Source organism: Lactuca sativa, chromosome 3 (genome assembly GCF_002870075.4).
Source record: "Lactuca sativa cultivar Salinas chromosome 3, Lsat_Salinas_v11, whole genome shotgun sequence".
Lineage (NCBI taxonomy): Eukaryota > Viridiplantae > Streptophyta > Magnoliopsida > Asterales > Asteraceae > Lactuca > Lactuca sativa.
This window is the reverse complement of record NC_056625.2, coordinates 213,032,382-213,047,317: the sequence shown is the minus strand read 5'-3', so window position 1 is coordinate 213,047,317 and position 14,936 is coordinate 213,032,382.

Here is a 14,936-nt window from a genome sequence, read left to right as displayed (position 1 = left end):
ACTTTTGTGGTGGACTTGATCAACATGCAACTTTGTGTACTCGATCTCCTAGTCCTTCACTTGACACTTTGTCAACGAATTAGTCTAATTTCTAAATATGAAATTTCTCATACATCATGAAACCAAGTTGCGTGATTCCAAGTTTCTGTCCAATTGAAATTTGGGGGATGAGAAACTTTCCCTATTTGGTAAATTCTTGACATTTCCACAAATAGCATAATTAAGAATCTAATCCATTGTTGCTAATAATAGAAACTTTCAAACATCAATTTTTCATACATGCCGTTGCAAGGATAAATAAATAATATAAAATCAAAATTTATTTTATTGCGGAAAAATATGTCCTTACAATGGAATTCATTGAAAAACTATTCTAATAAACATTTCTTAGCAATCTTATTCTAACTCCAAGTAGTAGCTCAAGAATCTAATCTTCAAGTAATGTGATCGAAATCCATTCCTTTATGATTAAATTCTGCTCACTTCTTTCCTTAAGCTTCCTCTCTTTTCTTCGATCCTACAAGACATCGAAATGTAATCTTATCACATCATGTATTAAGAATCTAGAATAGGAACTTAAAAGTGTTAGTTAATGGATTTTACCTAAAGTAGATCCATACATTTTGACTCTCCCATCTCTTAGATCTCTTAGGTAAATAGGGCAGCTTCGTCTCCAATGCCCCTTCTCTTGGCAATAAAAGCAAATTGACTTTTTTGGAACAGCACATGGAACTACTTCTGACTTTGCCTTTCTCTTATGATTAAACTTTTCGATCATGGCATGTCTTTGGTTGCCATTGCCTATATCCATAGAGGTCTGGAAGGAAGATCCACCAATCAACTATGCTTTTCCAGTGTGCCAAATCATTGCTAATTCAACAGCAATAAGCATATAGGTGAGATAAATGAGGGTTACATCGTGGTTCATCATATAGTACTCTCTTACGAACTCACTATATGAGTCAGGAAGTGACTGAAGAACCCAGTCAACAGCCAGCTCCTCACAAACAACAGATCCCAACATTCTTAACCTATCAATGTGTGACTTCATCTCTAGGATGTGTGCACACACTGACTTTCCTTCTTCATGTTTACTTGCCAAAAGGGCTTGAGTGAGTTTGAACTTTTCAATCTTTTGAACTTGTGGGTTAGGGAGAATAATAGGAGGAGGTGGAGGAAGTGAAGCATGATCTCGTGTTCCTCGATCAAATCGTGGAATATCATCTTCATGTGAAAATCTTGTTCCACGGGATTTGGGACGACCATAGTTGTCGTACTTTGACATTTACAAAACGGGAGAAAAAACAAATTCAAGTTAGTTGATTGATTGAGTCCTTAATAAATCACCCAAACGAGATACTAAGGCTAGGAACCAACACAATACGCTACAACCTAGAAAAGGGATGCCGTAATCTAGTTGCAGAATATTTGAAGGTAAGTGAATGACGATTCACTAATTTTCCACCATGAAAAACGATAAACCGATTAAGTTTTAAATGCTTTGAAAACTCCTAGATCCTTTGAGATTCATTGAACTTTTTAATGGCATGTTTAAATCTCGATATGCCCCTCGATTTATGACTGGGATGCCGAGGATCACAAAACAGGGCGTGCATAACCATGCAAACTTACATGGTGCCCCCATATGTTACAGTCACCTATTCGATGTGCCGGTTAACCACACACGCTCCACCGAACTATGACAAACATTGAGTCACCCTTTGATATCTTTTCTTAGAACCATTTAGTGTGTCGGTTAACCATACACGCTCCACTAACGTCTTCGCAAGGGTACAAAGTGTAATTTCATGGAATTGCATCAATTCACTTTTGCCTAAAGCAACTAAGATTGGGAATTTTGTAAAACATTTAGTTACTTTTGTACTTCATTATACTTATAATGGAAGGTTTCTGTCCTATCCTACCCGTTCGGCTAACGACCCTCCACTAGTCAAGAGTGCGGTGGGTAAGACTGGATACCAATTTAATCTCCATTTTATAGGCAATTCCCTTAAACACCCTTATAAACCAGCTTCGTGAATGAGGCCTACTAACGGTAAGACTGACTTTTACTCATACATATATATATATATATATATATATATATATATATATATATTATATATATAATGTTAGACTTTTAATGTCATATATAGTATAGGGTGTATTTTACACTTTCAAAATACTAGGTGGTCAAATTTAATAATTATACTTTTAATTCAATTAAATTGTAAACCAAAACTTTATGGATTTATTAAATCTCGTTTAATTATATACTTTAATTAATTAATAAAACCATAAGGGTGTGATTTGAACTTTTCAAAACAATACTAGGGTTTTAGAATTTAACATTTCTAAATTAAACTTTTAATCAACTTTTAAATTCCAAAAATTGAGGGCAAGTTTTGAAACATTTCAAAACATTAGGGTTTAGAATTTAAATATTTCAACATCAAAACTTTTAATCAAAAATTTAAATTCCAAGACTTGAGGGCAAGTTTGAAACTTTTCAAAACACAAAGGATCAAATAGCAAATAATTTAAATTAAACAATTAATTTAATCAATATCTATATTTGATCTAATTTCAATTTCTTGCAAGATAAGTTACCCAATTAATACAAATAATTAATCTTTAATCATATAAGGAAGTTATTATCTAATCAATTGGTAAATATCTTTTTTTTAATCAAGGATATACTCAAATATAAGATGGAATTCGAATATTAAAGACCCAAAAGCAATTAAGGCAAGTATCCATGAGTAAAAAAAAAAAGAAATCCCGAAACTGACTCCTTCTGACGCTCGAACTCGCCGAGTTCCTCTATGGACTCGCCGAGTTGGAGCTACTCGCTGAGTCCACATTGGAACTCCCCGATTTCATCAGACAGGGGACCAAAAAATCGATTTTTTGAAGCTTGAACAAATAACCAAGGCATCAATACAATAGAAACCAATCTAGGCTCTGATACCACTGATGGGTTTTAGCCATAAGAACATCCTATGTGCTCATGCAACCCTAATGCTTGGATCTAGGTTTCTCTATTGTACATGCAATTCATCCAAGACTTTAAACCCTAGTTCTAGCATACAATTAATCATATTAACATGTGAAAGGGTTTTTAGATCTTACCTTGATAGTTATGTAGCAATAACAATCTCAAATCCTCCTTGTAATGACTTTAGAAAGCTTAGAGTCACAAGTGTCACTCATCTAATGGCTCACAAACACCAAGAGCAAGAGGATGAAGAATAAGGAGAGAGGAGGCTGCCCAAAACGTGTGGAAACCCTAGTGGAACTCTTAGCCACGTTTTTGGGGCTTAAGGGTACTATATATACATGTAGGCTATTAGGGTTTTCAACTAGGAAACCCTAATTTGACTGCTTAAGCCCTAAGCAGCCCATGGACCCTTTTAGAATAACCCTTGGACGATTTCTAATGGGTTTGCCCATAGAATTCGTCCAACCTATTATTCCAAGGTGATCCATAGCCCAAATGCAATTATCTTATAATTACAGTTCCATTCCCTTAAGTTTAATTAATCTCTTTTAGCCACAAAATTAATTATCAATTAATTCTTGACTAATATTAATTAAACAATATGATTTCTCCTTTAATATATTATTCTCATAATATATTAATAAATCATAATTAACCCTTTCTCTCCATAATTCATCCTATCAAGTTGCTTTGGTGAAGGCAACCCAAAAGGACCATGAACCATCGGGTCAAGTACATACCAAAATAGATATGGACTTTGACACTAATCCAACAGGCTATGGATCTACTCAAGAATTGCATGATAGAATTGCCTAACATATGTGACGCCTTATATCATAGGGAATTGTTTTGTTATGTGCTACTTAAGTCTTGGTTGATAATGTTCATTGCTAGTTGTGTATTTTAGACTTGCACACGATTAGGATTATATATCCCTAGAATGATTGATTTAGCATTATTTCTTTTTCCTTGTTTGGTTGTGGGCTTAAGGTAGAATCATTTATTCGACAATCTTTTTGATCTAATATTGTGTATAACCTGTATGCATAAGGAAACCAACGGTGTTGGTAGAGATTTCTAGCAATACAGGAGCAAGTGGGAAGGGAAGAATCCTAGAGAGAGAGAGAGAGAGAGAGAGAGAGAGAGTCTCGGAAGTGTAGTATTATACATATGGCTAGACATATACACACATGTGAGGAGTATACTGAATTGTTGCGAAGTAACTTGGGCGACTTGGAATAGCCCTTGGAATAAGTATGGATAGGTATGTAAGGTAGTATTGGGCCCGTACCACTGAAAGCATATTATCCATACTTGGGTCAAGGGGTGTTTTAAGAATACCAAGGAACTTATAGATGGGTGTGCATGGTGTGGGTTTACACTATGCATTGGTTTTGATGTGTTTCTGTTATCTTTAATATTCAGGATGGTGACCTTTCGTGTTGGAAGTTAAGGTATGTGTAACGAATTGTTTTAAATCATTTCCTAATGCGGGGAGGTGACCAAAGATCGGGTATCATAAGGCTTAGGGAATTATGGAAAAGATATTTAGACCCATTTAGGTGTGGGTAATGTAATTTACATGATCTGGGAGTTTGATTGGTGTTTCAGAGCCAAGGGGTATATCGGTAAAGTGTTGGTTCGGGATTTTATGGAAATTGGATTTTAGTTCGAGAATTTTTAAGGGAGGTATGAGTTAATAGAAGCTTAGATCTTCTTGTTACCTTTTCGTGGATATAAGGATTGTCGAAAATAGACTTATAACGAAGAAGTTATAGCCTTTAGAAGCTTGGTGGTTTTAGGGTTAAGCCAAGTACGTGGGGCGTAGACAAGTGTACGTATGGCATACTAGTGTTAAGGCTAGTACATGGGGCCTACATTAGCGTATGTTGGGCGTACTAAACAAAATGATTGCGGGTGCTTAAGGGAGTACGCAGGCCGTACTCCAGTCAGACCCAAACCCTAACTTATGGTGTAACATCCTGTTTCCTGCCATCTATGGGTGGGTCGTGGGCTAGAAGTCAATTGTGTAAGGCTTTGGGCCTTAAGGAGGCAAAGTTTAGTTCTTATAGAAGGAGGTAATCTTAGTTAAGAGATTTACCCTTAAATTGTGTTTTAGGCCAAAGGGTAGAAAGGAAAAAGTCATAGGCCGGGTTCTTGCATGAAATATGGATTTTTTCGAGAGGTTTTTAGTCCAAGATATTTAGATAATATTGTAGAGCTCTTCAATACCTTTCCGTTAATATAAAGAATGTCGAAAACGGAATTGGAACGAAGAAGTTATGGCTTTCTGAAGTTAGGACGATTTTTGGGTCAGCTGCGTACGTTGGTCGTAATTTGAGTACGCTGGGCGTACTAAGTATGCCTGAGTACATTGGACATACGCGATCAGTGCCCCAACCCTATTTTCGTGGTTTGAGCCCTATTTAAGCTCCTTAGCTTCATCAAACCCACTCCATTTTCAGCCTCCACCTCCCCAACCCCCTTTCTTGAAACCCTAACCCTAGATTGAGCCTTGTGAGCAAAAAGAAGGTGTTTTTAAGTGATTTGGAGTGTTCTTGGTGCACCTTGGAGAAGAAGGAACTAGTGTTGGTTGCAGTGGAGCTTGTAGATCCAAAATTTGTTCACCTTGATCTTTCTTCTAGAGGTATAAAGTTTGAATCTTGATGATGAAATTGTTAGATCTAGCTAGTTTTGGGTGTTTATGAGCTTTTGGTCACTTTAAGTGCATACAGTTTAGATCTTGAAAGTCTGTGACCTTGTTATGGATAAAGTTGGAAACTTTATCCATCTAAACATCATTTTGATTTAGATCTGAAGGTTAGAGCCTTAGTCTTAATGGATTAAGTTGAAAAGACGCACTTTTTGGGGCCCTTTGAGACTTAAATACTAGATATTGTTTTTTCGGGCCATTCTAATGGATAAAGTTGGAAACTTTATCCATTATAAAGCTATTATGAACCATAAAAATATGATCTTGAGTATTGTATGTAACCTATGCATGTGTTAGATGGTCTAAATGGGTCAAGAACATAGGGTTTTGGACATTAAGCACTTAATGGCCATGCAAGACCATAAATTTGGAAACTTTATGGTCAAGGATATCATTTTGGGCTTGGATCTGGAAAATAGGCTTAAGAGCTTAATGATTAAGCTCTTAATGAGTTGCGTTGGCAACCAACTGCGTACGCTGGGCATACAAGGCGTATGTTGTGCGTACATGGTCAATAGGCCCATGCCTGGTCAACCAACACATACGATGTGCGTATAGCTGAGTACATACAACTGAGTATACTAGGCGTACTCAGATGGGTTGACTTTCTGGAATTTTGACTTTTACCTGCTTTTGACCAAGTTTGACCAAGGGATATTTTTGGTATTTTGGATTGTGTTTGAGAATTGTTCATTTGGATGGATAGGTGATGGTTAGAGTTGAGAGTCGGATTCAGAACCTCATCAACTATTGATCAGATCGAGAGGTGAGTCTTCCTCACTGTACTTATGGGTCAAAAGGCACCAAGGCCGACCCATTGGATTAGATATCATGTTATATGATAGTATGTTATCGTGCTGTAGTGATCTGTGAGATCGGTGTCCTGATATATAGGATGATGCTATGCACTAGTGATCTGTAGATCTATCTGATAGTTTATTGGCCGGTTATATGTTTATCTATTATATGTGCATATATTTTGGTTGGTGGTTGAGACTCTACTCTTACGTGCATGAGCGAACAAACCGGGGGCATGCCAACCCGATGGTTGAGTGGGCCAGTGGGTATTCCATCCCGAGGATGAATGGACCCGTTGTATAGTGGCATTCCAATCCGATGGTTGATTGGGCCTAAGGTATTCCAACCCGATGGTTGACTCAACCTATAGTGTATTGACATTCCAACCTGGGGTATTCTATCCCGAGGATGACCGAAACCGAAGGTTGATTGGGCCCGGGGTATTCCAACTTGATGGTTTATTGGACCCGACATGTTGTTGTACATGTTATTTGTTAGGTTTATGTGGTGGTATTTTGGGGGAACTCACTAAGCTTTGTGCTTACAATTTTGGTTTATGGTTTCAGGTACTTTAGAGGACCGTGGCAAGGCGAAGGTGTGATTGTACACATCCTGATTTTCTTTCTTTGATCTTGGGAGACACTGATTTTTAAATAATGTTTTGGAAACAATCTTTTATAAAGACTTTTATTAGTAAATGGGTTGTGTTGCAAAGTTTTAATTGGTTGAATTTTTTGGATATTACATATGGTTTTGGACCTTATTTAAGCTCCTTAACTCGCCTCCAAACCCTATTATCTTCAACTTCCATCCCTATAAACCCTAGAAACGAAACTGTAGCCCCTATTTGAGTGGTTTTTGAGCTTTTGGTGGTATTTTATGCTTTTGATGTTCATAGAAGAAGAAGGAACTTACTGGAGAAGTGTGGGATTGCTTGAAGCTTTTGGATCCAGGCTTGTTGCATGTTGATCTACCTTTTTTAGGTATAAAGTTTTTATCTTGATGAATCTAGGTGTTAGATCTAGTTTATGGAGTATTTTGGGTTCATTTTGGTCCTTAGAGTCATCCTTGTGCGTATGAGCTACTCTAAGAGCTTAAAATGTTGGGTCTTGGTCTTTCCAAGGTCCCTTGTTCATAAAAATGTCATCTTAATGAGTTATTTTGGACCATGCAAGAGTTTGGATGTTTATTATGGATGCTATTAAGGATTTGGTCCCATTAAGCCATGCAAAGGAGTAAAGTTGCCAACTTTACAAGTTAAGACATCTCATTGGGGTCATATATGAGTTTGGAAGTCATTGTCTTAACCATTTACGAGTGTAATATTGATTTTTGGTCCCTGATGAGTACGATGAGAGTATGTAGGAAGCACGTTCAGCGTAATGAAGGTTTCGTGCATCAACCGCTTGTACTTTGTGCTTCGAGGGTGAGTACTCGCGGCGTACCATTCTGGTATGCGGGTCGTACTAGCATTGGGCGATGGTTAGATTGTAGGCTTTCTTGGTATTGGTCCCATGGTATTTTTTGGGCCCAATTAGGAAGTTGGGTCATATTGGGCTTTGGTTTGCCATTTTGGGTTTTGGGCTTTTTGTGCATTTTGGGTTGGGTCTTGGTTATGGAACAAGTAAGAAAAAGGGTAAAATGGTCTTTTACCCTTTAGGAAGTTGGTTTATGGAGTGGGCCTTGGATTTTTGGTTATCGGGTTAATTATTGATTATGATTGTATTTCTTGTTAGTTAGCGCGTTATTATCCAGTTCAGCAGTTCGAGCTGTTATTTGATTATCAGCGGATTGAGGTGAGCTTGCTCACTGTACTCATGGATCGAAGGCACCAATGTCGGACCACTAGTTTTTTTATGGTAGTTGTCTTGGTAACACTTGCATGGTATATTTGGCTTGGCCCATTTGTATGTTGGGCTAGGCCCATTGTATGTCGGGCTAGGCCCATTTGTATGTTGGGTTATGACCATGGATCAGGAGGGGCTATGCCTATTGTATGTTATGTAGGTGCTAACTGTCTTTCTGACTTTTGCATTTGTATGGTCGGGCTAGGCCCATTAGATTGGTAAGACTAGGCCTATTTTGGTGGGTTGGGCCTAATGTGATGGTTAGGCCCAATGGTATGTATAGTATGTGGTATTTTGGGGAACTCACTAAGCTTTGTGCTTATGGTTTTTATGGTTATGGTTTCAGGTACTTCCGGTTTGAAAGGGAAGGGCCCGACGTGATCGCAACACATATACCCATGTTTCCGCATTATGATGATTTTAGGATTGTACTCTGATAACTCTTTTCTTATAAAGTACTTTTGAAAATTTATAAAAAGAATATTGAATGTTGACTTAAATAAAATTAATGTTTTGGTTGAATTAAATATGAAAATTTTACCTCTTAATTTTGGGATGTTACAAGTTGGTATCAGAGCCTTGGTTTGAGGGATTCGGGCACACCCTCGGGTGTAACTGAACTGAAACTGAAGAATTGGTAAATTTTCTTAAAAAGAAAATGAGTTTCTAAAAGTATTTTTGTAAAAGGAAAGAAATTTCTAAAAGGATCTTTGTAAAGACAAAGGGGGTTTAATGTGTGCAATCGGCCAAGCTCAAGTAAGTGATTCCCAGAATACCCATACATGTTTGTTATGATTATAGGCTGTGAGGATTGCATGCTAGGATGAGGCTAAGGATACTTTCATGAATTGTATGATAGAATGACCTGATATGTGATGCCTTGTAGCCTAGGGAGCATATGATGCTATGCTAGATTGGGAATATGTAATGGTATTAATAATTGCTAAGTGTATGCTTTAAAAGTTATATATGATTAGGATCATATAGCCCTAGAATGATTGATTTGGCCTTCCTTCTTATTCCTTGTTTGGTTGTGGTCCTAAGGTAGAGTCTTTTATTCGACAGTCTATTAGATCATGTATTGTGTATAATTTGCATGCATAAGGCAACTGACAGTAAGAATGGGAGTTCCTAGCATGAGTTGTAGTATGTGAGTTTGAATTTTCTTTGGTTTTTCTATGTATTGGAGGGATACTGCACGAATATTGCTTGCTTTGTGCTTTGTGGAACTCTTAAGTGATGTGAGTTGGCTATTAAGTAAATATGTTAAGTCAAAGGTTGAGTAATCTTAGAGTGATGGATTTGACCCTATTGTGCAACTCTCGTTTGAGTCAAACCTTTGTAGGGATGAGTCTTTTAATCGAAGGATTATCTAAGTTTTGTTGCATGTGATTTTATTCATGAGGTGGTTAACTAACATTATGGGGAGTTCTTCAGCAGCTGATGGCAGGGTGAGGTCGGAAACCTAGGAAAGCCTACGAAGTGCTTCAGTGGGTTTAGTTGTGTTGTTTAGCGAGTATTTGGAATATCAGTTTGAGAAGGTGACTTAGAGGATTCAGGATAATTCCTGAGGAAAGTATGCATAGGTGTGGAAGGTAGTATTGGGACCGTACTACTGAAAGCACAAGATCCATACTAAAATTGGGGAGAGTTTCAGCGAATCTAGGAAGCCTGTGGGATGAGGATTCTTGGGTATGTTTTTGTAACATCCCGAAATATCAAGAGTAGAGTTGAAGGGCTAAAAGAGTAAGTTGTGAAAGAGTGACTCGGCGAGTCCATGGATGGACTCGGCGAGTGGAGTCGCGACTGGGTCGCGTGCTAAGTAGCCGACTCGGCGAGTCAGTGAGGAGGACTCGGCGAGTAGGCGCTGATTGGAGAAAACCCTAATTCTCGGGGTTGAGCCCTATATAAAGAACATTATGTTTTCCTCCTAGCCTCCTTATCACCCCTTGAGCCCCAAAAAAACCCTAAATCGCGGTGAAGCACCGTTGTTGAGTGGATTGGAGCTTGGAGAAGCAATTGTTGAAGGAATTTTGGAAGATTGAAGGCTTGGAGCAAGGGGCTTTGCTTGGATTCGAATTACATTGCAGTTGGGGCATCTCTTGGAGGTAATACCTCGTTCTTGGGCTGTTGTTATGTTGTTTCTTCATTTTGGGGTTTGTGGGAACTTGTCTATGGATGTAATGGGAAGTCTAGAGATTAGATCTAAGGTTGCTACCTCAGATCTGGAAAGGAGAAGAATCAGAGAGCTTGAAAGTCCCTATGTTGGAGTGTTTAGTGAAGCTTTCATGTCCCAAACCCTAGCCCAATGTGCCAATGGCCTAGATCCCTTTGGATTCACGTAAAGTTTGCCACTTTACGTGATGGATGAGTGGTAGGAGGCTAGATCTATGTTTTGGAGCAATTGCATGGCCTGGAATGCTTCTGAATGGATTCAGACCGGTGGTACTCAGCGAGTCACATGGGTGTACTCGACGAGTTGCTTGAAGATGAGCTGGGACTCGGCGAGTTGGAAGAACAACTCGACGAGTTGGATGAAGATGGCCTGGAACTCGGCGAGTTGTATGAACAACTCGGCGAGTAGGTTGATGATAGTCTTAGACACGGCAAGTCTGTTCTTGGACTCGGCGAGTCTTGTCGAAGAGTCCCGATTTTCCCTGGTTGAGTCAAGAATCGGTGAGTCAAGGGATGACTCGGTGAGTTGTGTGCGAGTGGACTCAGAGTTGTTGGACTCAGCAAGTCTCGGAGTGACTCGGCGAGTTAGGTCGCAGATTGAGTGAAGTTCTGATTATAGGAACTCGGCGAGTCATAGGGTTGACTTGGCGAGTAGGGTCAGTCAGGGGTTGACTTTGACTGAGGACTTTGATTTTGACCAAGGGTTGACCGTTGACTTTTAGGGTTTGGTCAGTGATGTGGCCTTTGGGCCAAGAGAGGAGTAAAATAGTCTTTTACCCTTAAGAGGGTGCATTGAGAGGATTGATTCTAGTCTCGAGAGTTATAGTCATGAGAGTTTTGCCTTACGTGTTAGGCGGTGGCGAGTTCGAGATTCAAGTATGGAGATATCTACTTTCTGCTTGCCAGGTGAGTCTTCTCACTATACTTTACCTTGAGTAGGTAACCAGAGTTATGTGACAAAGTATTTGTATGCTATGTGTGTTATGTGTTGTACTGCATTATTTCTATGTGATTTATGCTGTGCATGTTTGCAGAGTTGGAACCGAAGGGTTCCTAGAGTTAGAACCGGAAGGTTCACAGAGTTAGAACCTGAGGGTTCACAGAGTTTGGGTGCACGGACCCATAGAGTTATAGCCTCGAGTGGCTTATATGTGTTATGTGTGCGGTATTTTGGGGAACTCACTAAGCTTCGTGCTTACAGTGTTTTGTGTTATGTTGTTTTCAGGTTTCTTTCAGTATCACGGGATGGCACCGGCTTGATTATACACACCAGAGAAAGAGTCATATTTTGGAGGATCCTGGTTTCCTATGCAAGTGAAAATGGAGCGATGTTTTTGTAATTCGATTATGAATGAGATTTTAAACAAGTGTTCTAAGAATAAAATGATTATTTTAAATGAAAATTTTGTCTTGAAATTTACGGTGTTACAAGTTGGTATCAGAGCCTTGGTTTGAGGGATTCGGATGCGCCTTCGGGTAATTCTGGACTCAAACTGAGGAAGTAAGAAAAGTTTCAAAGAAATAATTTTCTAAAGCGAATAAGAGTTCAAAGAGAAAACGAGAAAGAGCCGTGTGTACAATCAGCCAGAGCCCGAACGATGATTTCCCAAAATACCCTTACTTTTGTGTTATGAGATAATTATGATGCACTTTATGAGATATTATTGCATGCTAGAGACAGGCTAGGTATTCCATATCTTAGGACTAGAGTGGCCTGATTTGTGATGCCTTAGCCTAGGAATTACTGTGATATGCGATGTGCTTTTGAGTATGTGATGAGTGAGAATATTTATTGGAATCCTTTAGGGGATATGAGTAGAGGAGTCATCTAGGGGAGATACCTAGATGAGTACTGTGGTACTTGGAGAAAGAATAGTTAGAGCCCGCGAAGGGAAGAGTTGCAGAGTTCGGTGGTACTTCCGAGGATGAGCAGAGCAAGCGGAGTTATCACCCAGAGTGAGTCATATATATATTCTTCAATGCTCGAATGCTGCTTGCTTCGTGCTTTGTGGAACTCTCGATGATGGGAGTCAGCTACCAAGCGAATATGACGATATTCAGGAGGTAGATGGCTGGCATCATTAGGAGCTCTTCAGCAGATGATGGCAGAGAAGTGTGAGAATCTGGGAAGAGTCTGAGGAGTAACCTTAGCCAGATGAGTGCACTGGCAGAGTAGAGAATTTCATTGGGAGCGAGCGCACGATGGAATTGGTGAACGAGAAGGTCGAGCAGCTACTTAGGAGCTCCGGGATAGTCCGTGTGGAAAGTATGGGTAGATGTGGCAGGTAGTATGGGCCCGTACTACTGAAAGCAGAGGACCCATACTTGATACAGGGAGTATTCTGAAGGTTCTAATGAGCGGATGGAGGAGTGATGTTATGGTTCGAGTACCATACATCGGAGCGGATTAAGGAGTGATGTTATGGTTCGAGTACCATACATCGGAGCGGATTGCGGAGTGATGTTATGGTTCGAGTACCATACATCGAAGCGGATTGAGGAGTGATGTTATGGTTCGAGTACCATACATCGGAGCGGATTGAGGAGTGATGTTATGGTTCGAGTACCATAAATCGGACCGGATGAAGGAATGATGTTATGGTTCGAGTACCATACATCGAAGCAAATGGATGAGTGATGCTATGGTTCGGGTACCATACACCGGAGCATATTGAGAAGAGATGTCATGGGATGAGTACCATGGTTCGTAGTGAATGATGCTTGTGGTTCTCCGATTATCCGGTCACGATTGATGAGGTAGATATTGGACGCTATGGGTTTTAGGCCTGTAGGCCATGATTGAGTTTGGAGAGGTGTCCCTCGAGAGGGATGTCGAGAGCCTATCAGAGTATTTTGGTAAGGAGTTAGAGGGAGGGGAGAATTTCGGTCTGAGTTGAGCAATCAGTCGATAGAGGAGAGGTCACCTTCTATGACCGGAGTGGTGCTATTTATGTTCGTGTGCGGAACATGAGAAGCCTGATGTTTAAGTTTTGGATTTGGGGGTAAAACCCTGCAGGTTGTCATTGATGATGATTTTCCATCAGAGTATCAGGTAGCATGTGTGCTGCGAGACAGTGATTTACCATGAGCAGGTAGTCAGCTGGGACTGAGATAGTCAAGGACCACACTACACCTATTTGAGTATAGTAGGATGTATTGTAGTGGTATCAGTGGGGAGTTCAGTCGAGTTTAGCAGTGCAGAGAGTTTTCTATCTATGTTGGGTCTTGAATATGGGAGTGGGTCCCTGTTCTTGGGATGGTCCCGGTGTTGGAGTGATGTTTGATGAGTTGAGATTGGTATGAGATTTGGAACGGCTAGAGGCAGTCGTGGCGAGAAGTTCTTGAGGAGTTCATCTGAGGATCAGAGTTATGAGATCGATTAATTTCCTTAAAGGGGATTATCGGGTGTTGCGTAGCAGTTTCCAGGGGCAGGTGCGTTATTACTGGTGGAAATAGTTCGTGAGGTTGTTGATGTGTCACATAGTGATGGTTCGAACCCTAAGTGGGGGAGAACCGGGGGGGGGGGGGGGGTTATTGAGAGAACCAGAGATTTGTGCAAGAGCGGTTAGGGGTTGGATGCAGAACCTGCGGCTTGAATTCATGAGATCAGGGTCATTGGTGATTAAGGAGATGTGCAGGGCGAGATAGTACATGTGATATATGTCTAAGAGAAGGATGGGTGTCCCCACAGCGGGTGGTCAATGATCAGGAATCTGATGGTGGTTAGAGTCGTCTCGAGTGGAAGGCTCGTAATGATAGTATGGGCAGTTGAGAACTTCTGGGTTGAGATATGGGTAGCCGATTATCGAGTAGCCAATTCCCGGGCTAGGATGTGTATTCTTGCTTGAATTTTGAGCAGTAGTGGAAAGGGTTTCGGAGGATCATCAGTGTGTTCTGAAGGGTTAGCGCCTTCCTTGTATTCCAATTGAGTGTTTGGATGCACTGAAGTTGCGCATCGTGTGATATCAGAAATTATTATGGGATTCAGAGGAAATGTATTGTCGTGAGTGTATGGTGTTGGGAGTAAGGGAATCAGTGGTTGTGGCAGGATCTTGTGATGTTCTGTTGGGATATTCCGAGGTATTCGGGTATGATACCTTTATTTCGGAGTTACTCGTAAATCTTGAGTTGAAACGATTTGTGGTGTATCAGGTATCTACGGATCTAGTGGGAGCCCTTCGAGTATGGGCATCCAGGGAGATTATTAAGAGAATGGATCTTCGCAAGGGTGGGCATTTTGATATGTCGATTGCTTCCAGAGTCTGGAATGTGTATTCCAATCGAGTATGGGTAGCTGCCTGTGATAGTCTGCGGAGCATGAGCTAGTGGAGTCAGAGGGTGTTGTGATACTGCGGGGAGCCGTAGTACTCACTAGTCAGAGGGTGTTGTGATACTGCGGGGA